Below are 18,147 nucleotides of genomic sequence, written 5' to 3' on the forward strand. Positions count from 1 at the left end.
TCAGCCAGAATGAGTAGGGAAGTTAAGAAGAGAGCATTGTTTCCAAGCTCTGCACCCACATTTCTCATCAGCTCTAGGTATGATGTGCCTGACCTGGTGGGGAGCCATCTAGATCTTAATGTTGACATTGTTGATGTAGAGCACTCAGTCCCTCAGAGAGTTCCTGGCCCTTTTGCATGAGTCTATAGTCTACTTACGAATGAGGAGTGAGGTTATGCTAGCAAACTACTGTTCAAGGAAACCCAGGGGAAGGAAATTCATGCCTGCTTCATCTTTGAACTCCAGGTCTTGGCCATGCCAAATAACAATCACTATATGGATATGCTGTGTATTTTTAATTTTATTTAAATTTTAATATAAAACTTTCAAATTCTCATCCCAGTTCCACATTTTAAGTGGCCAGTAGACCCATGGGCAGACAGGAGAGGACATTTCCATTCTCTTGTGGGAAGCTGCTCTGATGATGGCACAGTGTATGTTCTATGAGTTTATTTTCCTGAAAATGTTAGCATCACGGTTTGCATGTCAGCTTGATCTGTTTCAAGGAGAGAATGATAATGTGCCAATGGAGGAAGTAGTTAAAATTTGACGTTTCAGTTCCACTCTCAAACTGAAAGTCTTGCAATTGTTTGCAGCATCCTGTTTGAGGCCTCTGACTCCTCAAAGCTCAGAGAGGGTCTGAGAATCCAGAACAGAGATCAGGGTGATCCTGACTATTAATATTAGTATGACTATGTTTTTCTTGCTAGTAAGGAAACGCTTGAGACTGAATAATTTATACAGGTGTGTTTAGCTTACAATTCTAGAGATACAAGAGCATGGCACTGGCAAACACTTGGCTTTAGTTAATGCCCTCTTAGCTGTATTGCATGATTGGTGATGTCAGCATGGATGCAGGTGCAAGAGGGAGCCATCACATGCAGAAACAGGAAGCCAGCAGGGATCAGATGATTCATTTGCTCTTCTTATATAACCAGGATCTAATAAGGTTTGAGAAATCTATGTTCTTAATTCTGAGTCTCATACCCTCAAAAGACCTCATCACCTCCAAGCAGACCCTTCCTCATATAGGTTTCACAACTCTCATTATGGCCGTACTGAGGGCCAAGCCTCAATCACACAATCCTGTGTGGGACAAACAACATCCAACCCTAGCAACTATCCATCATGAGCTTAATTGTGACAAAGAATACATGAGACAACCTTAAGTAATGCTATTTCTGATATTTGTGTCTCTAAAGGTTGGACATGGAGCAAAGATTATGGTTCAAGCAGTGATGAGGAAGAGCCTGCAGGTAGGAACAGCCCTAGAGGACTGGCAAAATTTGAAAGGTTTCCTTCTAGGAGTTGACTTCACCTGCTCATGTGGGAAATGAGTAATTGCCATGATAACAATGAACAGAAATATTTATTGCTTTTATAAAAATAAGAGTTAGTAGACCTAGTGATTTTGAGCATTCTGTTCATTTTTTTTTTTTTGCTTTCCCAGTTAAATACAATCTTCCATGCAAGTACTAATCTGTCCTGAATTTGCCTCTACTATCAAGTAGCTTGGTTTTCATTGTTGGCTATTTTTTTGGCATTGTGCATGAAAGAACTGAGATCTGCACTTTAGGTATGACTTACAATGGAAGGAACCTAGTGGAACAAACTTTCCAAGAGTCACATTATGAACCTATAATCAAAGCTCTGACTAGTGCTAAGCAGTGTGTAAGAAGTCACAATTTTCCTCTGCATGTTCTCTTTGTAGAGCAGCACTTTCTCTTCTGTGTTTTGTCTACTCCTGGTTTAAAATAAACTCCCAAATGTGAGCAACTTAAAGAAAATTGTTTCAGTGCTCCCTTGACAGGACACTGTGTTCTCCTATAAAAGAGTGGGGAGAAGTTCCTCCTTGAGCATGTTTCTAACCTCCAGTCTTCATCTAATTGCCAAGCCCTGTTACTAGGAGGAACATCTGAATGTTCTTGTATTCAAGAGGCCTAACTCTGGAAAATCAGGGAGACTGTGACTGCCTCATGGAGGAACAGGATGACACAGACATCCCTACTGAGTACAGTGGCAGAATGTGAACTGGTAAAGAGCTCTTGGTATCCTAGATCTGTTTCTCATTGCAGAAGTGAGGTGATGGAGGCCAGGAGACAGAAGTGCAGACAAGAGGAAGAATGAAGAGCTTTGTCTTTGGCTCTAGGACACCAGGAGTAGGAGCAACACAAGTTCCCACCTTGACTTTAACTCTGCCTTTCCTTTTTCTAAGGCCACATCATCACCATCAAGGCCATGGTCCATAGGGAAGACATAGAAACTGATGCAGAGGAGGAGGACAAGGAGGAGGAGGAGAAGGAGAAGGAGGAGGAGGAGGAGGAGAAGGAGAAGGAGGAGGAGGAGGAGAAGGAGAAGGAGGAGGAGGAGGAGAAGGAGAAGGAGGAGGAGGAGGAGAAGGAGAAGGAGGAGGAGGAGAAAAGGACCAGTAATCTGTACGTAATTGTTCCTCTTGGTTTCTCTTATTTATCATTTCTTATGTAGAGACTCTGTAGCTTTTCCATTTTTATCTTTCCCACATTTATGACTTTTCTAAATGTGCTTTCCTCATCCAGATCTTTGAAGTTCTTGGACCTTCAATGTCTGTTAAAATCTCTCTGCACTAACATTCTTAGTCTTGCCTTGGTTTTGACCACAGGCCACACAACAGAATCATGCTGAGCAAAACTGCATGGCCATGTAGTGAGCTTGAGTTGTAGAAGGCTTCAGAAATATTGAGTTGTTGCTTGATGCATGAGACATAAACAATCTGGCTCTGTTCTAGCGACCACTGAATACCTGGGTTCTCCTGCCTTTGCTGGCTTTGAGCATGCATGAATTTACCCTTCCTTTCCTAGGTCAAGATTACACAATTGAAAAGTGGTTCCCATAACATGAATTGTTTCCAGGGGCCCTCTCCTGGTTTAAAATGTGGGCTCAATGCAGCAAACGTGATAAAGCAGTTTAGGAAGAGGAAATTTGCGTGTGGAAAAAATGTGAGGGAGAGGAGAGGTCAAAATCACATATTCTCCATTGCTTCCTTAAGTTTCTTTGTTGCACTTTATGCAATCCATCAGAAGAAATAGAGCACTGAAGTGGCCCCAGTTACATGTGACCATGGCCATGCAAGAGGAGGTATAATTTGGTTAAAATCAGTGCAAGAAGCTGTCTTAGGATGGAGCTACAGAGGGTAGGGCTGGAGGAGTAGGGTCCTTGCTCCACCCTCTGTCATCACAGATGCTGCTCCTCAGGTCCCAGATGTGTGCTACTCAGCCTTTACACCCAAATGTCCTAGAGAACCCTTCCCATTGCCTCATGTTCACTCTCTAGGGAAGCAGCCTCAGAAGGTTCTGCAGGTGAATGTCTATGAGAATTTGCTGCTGAGGACATTCATAGACACTCTTCCCACAGACAACACCCTCAGCTGAGGGCAGCATACCAGCCTCAGTGCCCCCTGCCCAGACCCCAGGAGAGATCAGGGCCCAAATTCATCTTGCATTTCCTGAGAACAATTGTGGTCCTGGACACTCTTTGTGGCCAGCAACTCATCCCAAATGACCTTTTTTTACATGATTCTGTGTTATAGACTCCGTAAAACACCTGGGACAGAAGTGATTTTGGCCTCGGGACACAGGAGAGATGATACCTGCAGTGCACAGCACCTGGAATTAGCCAGCAAGACTTGGGCAAGGAGTTGTTTTTATGGTTCCAAAGACATAACAGTCTATTATGTGTAGAATTTACAGATTTATGTGTTCTTTGTTTAATAATTTTAATATTAGTACTTGTTAAATTTTTATATAAAATTATATTTCCTTGGTAAGAGTTGCTTTTTAAATTCATTCTGTTAAATAAAACACACTAAACAGAGGTAGATGTTCCTGAGGTAGATCTCAATGAATTACAAAAGCAGTTACTCTGGTGACCCCCATCACCATCAGTCCTCTCCTCCCATACCCCTCAGTTTGCTTTTTAGGTTGTTTTTGTGGTTGGTATTATAACATTCTGTAAATTAATGATGTGGGTGAATAGTTACAATAAAGAAATAAATAATTAAATTGCAAGCTAAGTAAAATCCCAACTAAATTTCATAAGTCTTTAATTAATTGATCCATTCCTTAGCAACTAAATCTCATATAAGAAAAGGCTGGGAAACAATTGGCAATTTTCATTTATGAAAATTGTGGTTTTACAGTTTGTATCCTTTTCTCAATCAAGAAGAATTTTTTCATAATATATCACATACATATAAAACAAGTTGGAAACAAACATTATGAACTTGTACCAATGGCATTAAATACATTAACTGACATGTTTCTCATTGGAAATAGGTTGGTTGGTGTATATAATAAATTCTAGACAAAATATAATGTCTGCACTATTGTAACATATAAGCATCACTCCAATCTAAACATGACAAAATTACATAATACTGTAAAAACTATGTCTTAAAACTATATATTTTAATAAGAAATAAATTCAATAAAGAATGATAATACAAGGACTGGTTTTGTGGCTACGTAGTAGAGTACTTACCTCATACATGTGAGGCCTTGGTTTTGATCCTAAGTACCACATATAATAAATAATATAAAGGCATTGTGTCCATCTTCAACTAAAAATGTTTTTTAAAAAAGAATGATGGGTTGGGGATGTAGCTCAATGATAGAGCACTCGCCTAGCCTATGTGAGGCCCTGGGTTCGATTCTCAGCAACACATATAAATAAATACAATAAAGGTCCATTGATAATTAAAAAAATATGTAAGAAAAAAATGGTAATACTGAGAACCAAGGCACTCAGATTTCAAATTTCATGCTTCTATTCCATTGATCCAATATTTTGTCAACTAAGTTTTCAAAATTTGTTCAGAGCCAACATTACTCATATATATTACTCATCTATTATTTCATAAATTTACTTTTCCCCATAAAAAACCTTTGATTTAAACATACAAAATATTCAGGTTAAGTATATTTTAAATGAAGCTGAAAGAAATTTTAGTGTCATTTTTTTACTGTCACCTCAAGTGTTTGAGTATTGCAAGTTATCCAACCAACACAACAAAACTAAAATCATATTGGCACAACATGTATTATAAATAAATCAAGACAACAGCATGTGTAACACAGAGCAGTGGCACATTAAATGAAAATGTAATTTAATCTTGGGGTGAGACATTGAAAGATGATCAGTGCTGTGGGATGATTTGGGACCTAATATTTTACTACTATTCAGTGCAGGTTCTAGAACCCCTTTCATCCACACAGGGATGGAGTTGAGGGACAAAAAACTGAGCTGGAAGACAACATTTTATTTATCTTTTATTTCCTTAGATTGTAAGATAAATGAACAGACAAGTCCCTCAGCCTGCTGCACTGACCACAGGCAAACAAAAGCAATAACCATTTAAGTGATCAGCAGGCAGGCACGGTCAGGTCATTATTGGGCAAAGAGTTCAGAGAACAGAAGTTCATAGATTTGTTGCCAGTGTCATCTTCACCTTCATTCACAATTTTTTTGGAAAGGATGGAGACACATATTGTGCCTTCGAACTTTAGTAGCCACTGCACCTCACACACCATTGGGTTCAATAGGGTACTCAAGAACTGAAGTGGCTGGTGCTAACATGTAAGGTATTTTGTAGGGTGTGTAGATCAACCCAGCCTCTGGCCCTGGAGGGACAATTGCATCAGTATTGTGAGGAGTTCCTTTTGGCATGACAGAGGTCTGTATTAGTCTGATCAAAGGTATTATGGTAGGGTCAGCTGGAGACGAGTACTCATGTCACTGGTGAAAGAAAATGTGCATCCCCAGGTATGATCCTAGGAGCAGCCTGGGCTGTTGCAACAAGAGAAAAGGCAAGGGCAGATGATTTAATGTTGGCACCTCTGCAGGTGTCATTCAGAATCAGAAGCTTCATCAGCTGCATCTTCTTAAGTTTGCCCAATACAGTGACACATCATGGATGTACCTTGTTCTCAAAATTTTATTAAGGATGGATAAAATAAATGTTCTATAATTTTAACTCAGTTTGAACATTTTTCCCTTTCTGCTGCAGGTACCAGTATTTGCCTCAATTCTTCAAAAGCCATCTATATTTTTCTTTGCTCTATTCTGAGCACCTTCCACAGTAATTAGTACATCTGAATCTTAATGTATATGCTCCCAATTCAGTTTGCTCTATTTGGCTCCTCCTTCTCTTTACCTTTCATTGAGCCTTTGCCTCAGGCCATGGTTTTACCTCCAGTTTCTGCCTCAAGCTCTTTAGCTGTAAATCCTCTGGGGCCAAAGGTACTACCAAGAAAATGAAAATCTAGATATTTATTTTTTTTGAAGTTTTTACACAAATAGAGCACAGCTTTTCATTTATCTGGTTTTACATGATGCAAAGTCACTCCATTCATTAAATCATACCATACAAACGGTAGTAATATCTTTCTCATTCCACCATCTCGCCCTCCCACACCGTCCCCTTGACATCCTCTCCTCTGCTCAATCCAAAATTTGTCATTCTTCCCTTGACTCTCCCCCAGAATATTATGGACATGATCCACTTATCAGAGAATATGTTTGGCCTTTGGCTTTTGGGGATTGACTTATTTTGCTCCATGATATTCTCCAACTCTGTGCACTTACCTGTCAATACTATAATTTCATTCTACTTTAAGGCTGAGTAATATTCCAATTTGCATATGTACCACAATTTGTTTATACATTCAAATGTTGAAGGGCATCTAGATTGTTTCTATGTTTTAGCTACTGTGAATTCAGCTGCTATGAACACTGATGTCACTGCATGATTATGGTGTGATTTTTAGTCTTTGGCATATACACCTAACAGTGGGAAGGCTGGGTCAAATGGTTATTCTATTAAAATTTTTTTAAGCAATCTCCAGTTTGGTTTCCAAAGTGGTCACACCATTTTGGATTCACAAAAATCAGAATATTCTCTTACAGCACTTTTTGTTTCTCTCATAACTGAACAATAGTCCCCACATAATCAGGCAATTTGGCACACCTTTTCTTTTTTGTACTGCCATTTAATGTATGTGCATGACTTAATGTACTCTGCTAATTCCTTCCTTTGGCAGCCACTGGAGTTGATTGAAGATCCCTCAGAATTTTGATAGAATACTCAAGAGCTTCTTGTCCTTCACTAACTGCATCAGGTTATCTGGGATTACCATTTCCCCTGACCATATTCCAGGCTCCACAGATCACATTACCCTATGCCTTGGCACCAGTGACAGAGAGGAGGAATGGATGGGGGTAGCCCTGGGAACTGTCTGTTGAGGATGCAGTGTACCTCTCTGCTCTGGCTTTTGCTCTGGGCATAGAGCTGAGGCCCATGGAGGCTTGTATATAAGCTACAGTGAAAGTCGACGAATGTGTATGTATTCCAGTGAGAGAAGACACAGTGACATATGCCACAGTGGTTCTGGTCCCCAGCTCTATGGACAATCTTATTCCCTAGATATGTGCTAATAGAGGGTCATGTCACCTGCTGTAGAGAATTATGCACCCTTTTGAAGAACAGCTCATGGTGCAAAGCCTGTTGCTGGTAGGTACAAAACAACATCAGTCATCACTTGAACATGAGGCCATAACTGTGTGATTTGCCAGTCAGAAGGTCAAGGAGGCTCAGCATCGTGGATAATTTGCATCTGGGAAGGAACAAGAGCAGGGCTCCCTCCCAGTACTCTGCATGGGCACATGGTAAAGGCCCCATGTTTCCAACTTTCCAGTACCAGACACTATCCCAGGAGTCCAATGTGTGTCCCATGGGAGGAGATGTAGCTTTGGGTACAAGGTGAGTGTGAGACTACTGCTACCTGAGGGCTCCAGTCCAACAATGTCTAATAGTAATACAGGGAAAGCTGATTATGCAAAGTCTCCTAACCACATTAAAATTAAAAATGAATGCATAATTATTTTAATAATGTTATATAACTTACTATAACAAAGAAGTATCATTTCCACAAAGATTGGATGAACACTTATTTATGATATAATTTATATTCTTATGTAATTTCTTTGAAATAGATTTTATATATTTATGTTACATGTCAATTTGGATAGTAAATTTTTTCTCAGAAATGTTTGATCTGTTTTCTATTTTCTCATTTACATTTTTAAGGTAAATTTACTTAACCCAATAACCAAAGCATTATTGGTAATTTTCTAACCACTAAGTTGTTAACAGAAATAATATTTACCCTTTGATAATATTACAGCCAAATATGTAAATGTGATTTGTGTTTATTAGAATAAATTCAATGCATGTAGCTAAGCAGTAGAGTACTTACCTCACACATGTGAGACCATGGGTTTGATCCTAAGCACCACATATAATAAATAATATAAAGGCATTGTGTCCACATATAATAAATAATATAAAGGCATTTCCTTCCTTTGAAGGAAATGGATGTTTGTTTCAAAATTACTGTTTTACCAACTATCTTATTAAAATCCATAATTTAAGTAGTATACTAACAACACTTCTAAATCTATATAGTATAATTGTTGAAAATTTTTATTTCTTCTTTTTAGGTATACATGACAGTAGAATGGTTTTGGATATATATGGAATATAATTTACCATTCTTGTGGTTATACATGATGCAGAGTTACACTGGTTGTGTATTCATATATAGAGACTGAAGTTATATAAATAGTCTAATTGGGGATATAAAAAAAGCAGTCTTTTCATTGCTCAATGTTTCAAGTTTCTGGTATTTTCTCATACATGTTCACAGAAATGCAGTGTTGATTTTACATGACTGTTTTCATCATCACGGTTTTACTATAAAGAAAATAAACTCTGTGTTTGCAAAGTCATGAAGGTATTTTGGTGCCAGGTCATAATCACCAAAGAGTGACTTGAGAAGGAAATTATCCTGATGATGTTGTGGATCTTAATTCAATTGGTGTGTCTCAGGTGGTTTCCATCCCTAGACACACACATGTTTGCCCAAGCAGCTTATGAACAAAATGTCCAACTTTCATGAAGAGAGAGTATTCATGTGGTCATGACAACATATTTACACTCATAGAGATGACTGCCTATAGCCAGGAGGCAACAGCAGAACCCAACCATGAGTTCTAATAAGAGGTTATTTCCTATGGGAAGCAGCCAGGTACCTGAGAGCAGATTGATGACACTAGACCTTTCATCATAGCAGACTGACATTAGTTCTCAGTGAAACATACATTTACCCTTGAGGGAGCTTATTTTCCTTGCTTGCAGTGCTTCTGCCAAAACTGTTATCCATGGACTTAGTGAACACCTTAACCACCACCATGGTATTCAACATAGGGCTTCTGAGCACAATGCTTATGTCACAGACAATAAAGGGCAGTAATCAAGCCATATTCCTGCCATTACTACTCTTACATTACCCCAACATCCTAAAACACCAGGTCTGACAAAAAGGTTGACTGACTTTTGAGGAGTCAAAGATGAATTTTGGTGACTGGTTATACCCATATCCAATACATGATGATGTTTGTGGCATAGGCAGGATTCCTGGAGCTGGAATGAGGGCCTGGGACTGGGAGTGACTCCACACACTAGTGACTCACTAGCACAATGTGTGCTTCCCATTTCAGTAATTCAACCCTATATTGGTCTAGTGCAGATGACTTAGCTCCAAACACATGACACAAGAATGACTGCTCTAACCTGAGTCCAAGCCTCCCTTTTGCTACTCATGACAAGGAATCATTAGAGCAAGTTGGGGCTATTGTGTCACGATTAGTCCTGATAATCAGGGGAATTTGGTTGCCACTGCTGATTCAAAATAAGGAGGCAATGCATGGAAAGAAGCATGTTCTCTAATCCTTCCTTGGACTGCAGTTAAGGTCAGAATACCAACACAATCCAACTCAGCAGGGCTATTGGTGCACCAATGTTGTCTGGAGTGAGGATTTGTGCATTCCACCTGGTACTATTAGGTAGAGATCAACACTAGCCAAAGCATTTTTTGGTGGTCAAGGGAATTAGAATAGGGAAGTGAGAAATTACCAATGATGATCACAGGAATTTGAATTCTATGGAAAAATATTTTAATGTGAATATATTTGAATATGTTTTCCTTCCTCTGTCTGATTCTAGTATCATCTAACATAGGTGTGTTAAAAATAGGTAATTATCCAAGCTGGATGCCACAAGCCTGTAATCCCAGCTGCTCAGGAGACTGAGGCAGGAGGATCATGGGATCAAAGAAGCCTCAAGAAAAGCAAGGCACTAAGCTATTCAGTGAGACCCTGTCTCTAAATAAAACTCAAGATAGGGTTGGGGATATGACTCAGTGGTCTAGTGCTCCTGAGTTCAATCCCTGGTTCAAAAGGTAAAAAATAGTCAACATTTTATTTCAATATTTAATTTTCAGGATACCATAAGTGGAGGAAAATGAACATACTTGAGGTCAAAAAGTGTATTGTATTCTCTTGCTTGGAAAAGATGCACATTTTGGGGGTGGCAAATTGATGATCATCTTATTAGATGTAGCTGGTTATCATAATTATCTTTAGGTGGACATTGAGTGATCCTGGAAGTGGCAATGAGTTTCCATTCGACACAGGTGTAATATGGTGCCATATCTAGTTACAAATGTGATAGCTTCAGTATATTTCTCAAAATTGATCACATGTTTATTTCTGGTAGTAGAAAGAATGCTCTCTGTTGTATAAGCCATGGAGGCTAGAAGTGAATCCTTTCAATCCTTTGACTCATGCCTGCCTATGTGTACTGATGGGCCACTATGTAGAGTAGTCCAACATGTCCTTGGATTCACCTCTAGCATGGTTATGATGCTTCAACTCTTTCATAACCCAGAATAACTAGGACATCTGGCTTGATTTTCATTTTACCAAATGCAAAGAATTAGTGGTACTAGATGGGGCATCTGAATATTTACCATGGAATTTAGCAGCCTAGTGCAGCTTTCTGAGTATAGAATGGCCTTCCTGGTCCATGATTAGTCAGGTATGCTGTTGCTGTGGTGAAAATATGACAAAAATAAATTAGAGAAGGATTTGTTTTTGACTCTGGCTTTGAGATTTGTCAGTTCATATATGGACATCTCAATTGCTCTGTTTCTAAACTGAGGGAGAATATCACAGCTGAATGACATAGAGAAGAAAGGCATCTTGAATCATGACAATCAAAAAGCAGAGAGACTTCAGTCTCTGAGAGACCAGGAACAAAATAGAAACCTCAAAGTCTCATCCCCAGTGACAATCTCATTCAGCCCCAGTCTACCTGCATATCGTTAACACCTGTATCATTGGATTATTCATTGATTAGATTACACCTCACATCATCTTAATTTTTTCTCTCAAGATTCTTGCATTGCCTCACCCATGAGATTTGTGGGACACCCTATACCCAAACAATAAGAGTCCCTGAATGCCTTTGTGGGACATCTCTCTTCATTGATTTCTGTCCTCAAATGCACGGCACAGCTGGGCTCTCTGATACCTCTCTCATTCATCTCTAGATTTTTGGGGTAACTGTGTGTATGGTCAACATGCAAATTATGAACCCTCTGGGCATCCTACTAATAGGAAGACATTCAAATCAGCTGTGGGGACAAAAGAAGAGACTGAGGAGTCAGAGGTTCAGCATTCAACATTTTCAAGCTGCTTTGGGGAAAAGTATCACCCTTGACTTCCCTGACCTCTGGTTATAGTCACTTTCCAGGTCTTGACTCCTTTTCCACTCTTCCAATTCTTCTGAGCTGCTTTTTTTTTTAAATTTGGGTCTAGTTCAGATGGGCTGTTGCCCTTTCATGGTCCTGTCCATGGGCCGGGCAGCTCCTTGCTGAGAGACCACTGATGACAAGTGATTCAGCATAAGGTCACCATAGACCCTCACATTCTTCATAGTCCTCTCAGTATCTCCTTCATGGACTTTGGTTTCATCTTTGGCATTTCATTTAATGTTCCTCTTGTTGTTGACATGCTTTTATGCATTTCACATTTTTCACTTAATCAACCGCCTACTTTTATGGATTTACCACTAATTTTGTTCTCAAACATTGTGCTTGACACATCTCATTCTGCAATGTACCATAAGTGGCACATTTATTCTTATTTTTTAATCTTCCATGCTTTATGTGACATGTTGGAAAGCACCACCTGTCCAGTCCTGATGGACAAAACAAATTTAGGTCCCTTATTGTCTGTGAAGTTCATCAGTGTCACAGTTTCCATGGCTGAGCTCTAAAAAAAGAGTTGTCAATGATTCCTCAAGCAGAGAGGGTCCTGCCTCTGAACTAAGGTGAATTCCAGGTTCAGGGCTATGAACTGAGGCAGGTGAGAGTCAGTGTTACTCTGAGATTCTCCTCAGGGAGCCTGTCCATGCAGGGAGAAGTGACCAAGTGCCCCCTTCCCTCATGCAAGACCACATAGGAAATTCTTCCTGAGGAAAGGTATGTATGGCTGGAGGTGGGAGGAAATGCCAGAGAAGACTGTGCAGGCATCTTTGGAAGACCCTAGGATAGAGAAGCCTTCCCAGGGATGACTTCTGGACAGTGATAAAAAGTCCCCTGAGATTAGCAGGAGGCACATGCAGTCATGCTGGGAGAAGAAAATAGACCCGAGGAGCCCCATCTCCTCACACTGTGCTCCTTCCTACAGCATCTGGACTTTAGCGTGTTCTCCCTAAGGAAATTCAACCAGTGTGGTCTGCCATGCTTACACATAAAATGAGCCTCCTTTGGTGTATTTTCCAGGTGAGGTCTTCTTTGTGCCTTGGCTCTTGCCAGTGTCCTGGGGGTGACACTGTGTTAGTCTGACCCTCAGTGACCCTGGTCACTGCAACCCCAGACACAGTTTAAACTGTCCTGATGTCCATCCAGGGACTGAAGTTGGACTCCTTCTGTTCACCCCCAGGGCTGGCCTCACTCCTGAACTCTGAGCAACCCCAACTTCTCTCCTGGATTCCTCTGAATGCCCCTCCACTGCCTCTTGCTTGTTGAGAATTCACAGAGTAGCAGCCACCCTCCTGAGGACCCCAAATATTCTGTCACTGGAGAGCCTATTATCATATGACCAGCCTCACTCTGTGCCAGTTGTGCCAAAATGTACCCTGTCTTGTGTCTCAGATTGGTGGCATTCACAGTGCATGGGAAGTCATGGCAAGTCAAGTTCCTGTTACCAGGTGCTTTATTTCTATTAGAACAGAACCCATAAAGCCCAAGCCTATCTTCCCACATGCAATAATGTAGAGAAATTGTGTAAAACTTTGTGTGGATGCAGGCTTCTTAGGTATTGAGAAACCAAGACTCATGTGTTCTATCTAATGTCATCACAGATAATGACCGACTTCTGCCAATGTGCTCTTTTCTACATGTGTTTTATCTCTTTTTTTCAGTTCCTCATTGCTCCCCTAGCAGCTTTCATTATGATTAGTTTATTTTTTCCCATCATACCACTTTGGTTACCTTTCATATCCTTTTATCTATATTTGAAATTTATTTTTATAGTGGTTTCTATGTGCTTTACATCAATACCAACAGAGTTTGCAATGATGCTACCTGAGTTCTACTACATGTTCCCTCTCCTCCTTCCTTCATCTATTCCTTCTTGTTTATGATGCTGGTGTCATAAATATGGTGTGCATACTGGCATTCTTGTGTTAATTTCCATTATTGATTCAAACTATGAATTTTTTTTCTCCTGACTTTAATTCATATGGTAATATGTTAGAAACTAAGATACAAAACTATATCATTGTTAGGACTTATGTTCAGCTATGTAAGTACCTTTAGCAGAGATATTAATTCTTCAGGTGAAGTTCCCATCTCTTATCCTTCTTAAGTCTTAGGACTCCCCTCAGTATTTCATGCTGGATAGGACTACCAGAACCACAAGTGTGCCCTGTAACTGTCCCATTTGTGGTGGTCAGCTCTTCTTCACTGTGACAATTATACCTGAGAGGAACAAGTTAGAGGAGGGCACATTAATTTTTGGCTCATGGCTTCACAGGTCTCCATGAGCTTCTGATTCTATCACAGAAACAGCATGGTAGAAGGGCATGGTGGAATATGTAGAAGAATAAAACTAGACCCTTATTACTCACAAAGCAGAAAAATCAACTGACAATATATCAAAATGCAATGTTGAGCCATTTCTGAGGATATGCAGTAGCAGCAGCAGTCTAGGCCACAAGGAGAACAGGGGTGGAGCCTGCCGGGGAACCATTAGGGCAGGACAAGATTTCTGAGCAGGTACGATTGCCAATACCTTTGCACTGCCCCCACATTTCTGGGCCAAAGCAAGAATAGTCATGGTGGCCTTGCTCAGGAGATGCAGCTTGCATGGGCAGGGCATGTTTCCCTCTTAAAGGAGCAGGTCACTGTGGTGCGGGAAGGTGTGCTTCAGCACCAGGCCCGCTGTCATCTCTGGGGCTGCCATGGGCATGGCTGGCCCTAGCACCTGCTGAGCATCTGGGACCAGGCCTTCTGGCATGAGGGAAAGCTGGTCTCTGCCACTGGAGACTGTGGTGGGTTGGCTCCTGACATAGGTGGTGGGAGTGGCCCTGCAGGGAGAGTGCCATGGGCATGGCTCCAGGCAAGTTGTTGAGCCTAGCTCTCCTTGTTGCCTCAGATCTGGCTCGTGCTGGGCTTTGTGCTGGCCTCACCAGCTTGTCCTTCCCCGTGCTTCAGAGCTGAAACAAGTGAGTAAGTGGTGTCACACCAGACTGGAGGACTTGGGCACAGCAAAAGAACCCAGGCCTGCAGGGCACAAGAAGATGTCTGTGCGGAACATCTTTGGCCACAAGGCTTGGCCCAGTTGGTGGCCTCGCATGACATGAACTTCTCTTGTGGAAGTCATGACCACCCAGAAATACTTCAGACTCATGCCTTGGCCTCCTTCAGAACAGGATCCAAGACAATTCATGGAATAGTGGAGTTTTTTCTCTAGTGAGTGTTTCGACACATCTGTACCAATTCCAGTAGTGCTACTATGGGGTGTGGATGGCATTTACCCACCCCAGAAGATATTTATAATGCTCAAGTATATGCATGAGCACAGCTTGGACTGTGACCTGGAAGCAGATGATGATCTTTACATCAAAGGAGATCATCTGAAAAGATTCCTGAGGAGCTTGTATATCAGTGAGGCCCTGTTTCTCAGGTGGACAGGACGGAGCTCTACAGAGGTGTTTTGGGTCTTGTGAGATGCATCAGATTTTTTTTTAATGAGAATTCTGACAGAACAAGAAGGTGTATATGAGATCTTCTTTACAGTAAGACTCACTAAGCTATCATATTCAACCTGAACAAAAACCCAAGCTACCAGTACAAACTGCACAGCTACATTCTCAGTCACCAAACTACAGAGCACCGTCATTACACAATATAGCTCCACTGAGAAATCATCCTAATGAGCAAATACAGCAACACAGAGATGCATAAAGATGACCAACATCTGGGAATTCCTGCTTCCTATATGAGGTTTCAGTACTGCCATCAAGATGAAATTCTGCAATGGGAATTTCTGACTGGGTAGAATTTGTATTTGACTGTGGACAGTTAGCTAATCTGCACCCCTCCCTCCCAAGAAGAATGGACTCAGCCTAGATGGAAGCCTTGGGTGACATCTTCATGTAGGTAGTGGAAATAATCAATGCCACAACCAAGACCCAGAAATGCATCATGGACTTCAAGAAGTTCCGGTGTGGCTTTAGTTGTGTGAATCTCATGTATGGGACAGAATACAGTCTGAACCTGCTGCTTCTATACAAGATGCACAAAGGCAAGAAGATGACAGTTCTTATGAGGAGGCATGTGTACCTACATCAGATTTTCAGCAAAATCCAGTTTGTGGAGCATGAGGAACTAGACACTCAGGAGCTAGCCAACAGAATCAACCAGAAGTCTAGATCGATATACTTGCTCTCCAGTTCCCTGAAGTAGCTTTTTACTTTCCAGTTCCCTGGATCTAAGAACAAATATAAAAACCCAAAGATGAAAATGTCATATACTGATGCCATTATCTGGATGTTTGAACATGTTTGTGAGGTTTCTGTGAAACTTTGGGAAGACATGTCCCACCCCAAGTCAACACATCAAAGTGGTTGTACTACTTTTTAATTCTGACACCAACCCTGATAAGACCAAACTAGTGGAACTGATGAGAGATTATAGCAGTAAGTACCCTAAAGGTGATATGAAGTTTTTGCCTGTGTCTTTAGAATTTTCAATTATTCTGGCTCTCAAAGTGGGATCCTCTCTTTTCATAACAAATCTTGGCACTTCTTCTGTGATGTTGACCTGCTGTTTACCATGGAACTCCTGCAACAGTGTAGAGCAAATAGAGTTTCTGGCCAAGAAACACATTCCCCAATCATCTTTAGACAGTGTGATTGAGAGATTATTTATGGTGGAAACGTTACCAGGGATAACCATTTTTCCTTTTACTCAAAAAACTAGCTTCTGGAGAAACTATGTGTTTGGCATTCCTTGTACTTATAAGGGACATCTTGTCCAAGTGGGTGGCAATTTCCATCCATGGCTGGGGCTGAGGAATGTGGATATCTTCCACAATGTTCTCCAAACATGTTTGAAGATTTTCAGAAGCAAGAAAGTAGGCATAGTGCATGTCCAACACCCTGTCTGCCATGACCCCAATCTGGATCCCAAACAATACAAAATGTGCATTGGGTTCAAAGCATCATCACATGACCCCATGTACTAGTTAGCTGAAATGTGACTGGAGAAAAGATGAAAATTGTTAGTATGATGAAAAAGCCAGCCTATTGTCTAGCTCTGCTAGACAAAACATTTTTAGTTATCTATTTTTCAAAAAAATTGTAAGATCAGCTTTTAAAGTCCATGCAGGTATATATTTTCTAAGTTGGTTTCTTACATAGGACTCCTTTAATATTGAACTTTGTGAACAAAAATTGTGGTTAGTGTTTGCCTTTGAACACATCTTCCTTTGAACATGATGTAGCAGACCACCTTAATTCTGATTTGAAATGTCTTGAATAAATTTGTTTTTTTAAATTCCCTTCCATGCCCCTTCTCTTCAGTTCTATGGCAAAAAGAACATAAAGAAATGCACAGTCTCATGAAGTATTATTGTAACAAAAAGAAACAAAACACGGTAATATTCTGTTTTGTTCACATTGCACAGTTACTAACTTTTGTCTCTTTTTACAAGTTTTTTTAAAAGCCATCTCAAGTTCTTGAGCTGGAAGTTGAGCAGTGAGTGCAGGCAGAAGTGTCCCTAATGTTGCAGTCTGGTCTTATGGCAGTGTTGAGATGGTGAAACCTTTAAGATCTGGGGCTTGTGGAAGGTATCCGGTCATAGATGGTGTGCCCTTCAAGGGGATTATGGAGTCCCCATTCCTCTCTCTTTTCCTCTTTCCTGTACCTGCCATTAGGTGGTCAAATCCTCTCTACTATGTGCTGCCCAACATGATCGACTTCTATACTTCAGGGCCAAAGTGATGGAGTCAACTGATCATGGACCACAATATCCACACCTGAAAGGTAGAAGAGATCTTTCATCCATATAAGTTGATCATTTCTGGTGTTTATTAGAATGATAGAAAGCTAACACTGCAGAAATGCAGAACCAGATGTGTATATCTTCATCCCTCCTCCTGTAACCACGCCTGCAGTCCCCATGCAGAAGAGCTTCAACACTTTCTGGCTCTCAGCTCCACATCACTGGTGTCTGCTGCCTCATATTGGGCTGTCCATGTCAAGTTGCATTCTAAGCACTTGGATGAAGAGATTGAAGTTAAAGAATTAAAATTGCCCCCCCCCAAAAAAAAACCACCATCCATTTTTCAGGGTGGCTTCATCCCAGCTGTTTTAAAATGTCTGGTCCTCCCAGGTGTGGGTGGTTCTGGTCAAGTCCCAGGACAAGACTTTATACAAAGTTGCTGTGTGTCTTAGGCAAGAAAAACTTCCTCTTCATACCTCCAATAAGTCATCAATAGAAGGAACTGGAATATCCATGCCAGGTCAGTGAGTCTGTGATACCACATCCTACTAGGGCAGAAGAGTCTCCCAATACCTAGGGAGAGCTGAGGTAGGGAATACTCTCCTCCCCAAATATTACCAGAGGAGGCAGGGTTCTTAAGATCTTGGAGGCCACTCTAAT

General features: G+C 40.8%; 2 pseudogenes; one reads left to right on the forward strand and one right to left on the reverse strand.

Annotated features, from left to right (window-relative positions):
* Positions 1-5,592: 5,592 nt before the first annotated feature.
* On the reverse strand, positions 5,593-7,208 carry LOC143399041 (KH domain-containing RNA-binding protein QKI pseudogene; annotated as a pseudogene).
* Positions 7,209-7,537: 329 nt separating this feature from the next.
* Positions 7,538-16,728, forward strand: LOC143399048 (chondroitin sulfate synthase 1 pseudogene; annotated as a pseudogene).
* Positions 16,729-18,147: the final 1,419 nt, after the last annotated feature.

The sequence above is a fragment of the Callospermophilus lateralis genome, chromosome 1, assembly GCF_048772815.1.
Source record: "Callospermophilus lateralis isolate mCalLat2 chromosome 1, mCalLat2.hap1, whole genome shotgun sequence".
Lineage (NCBI taxonomy): Eukaryota > Metazoa > Chordata > Mammalia > Rodentia > Sciuridae > Callospermophilus > Callospermophilus lateralis.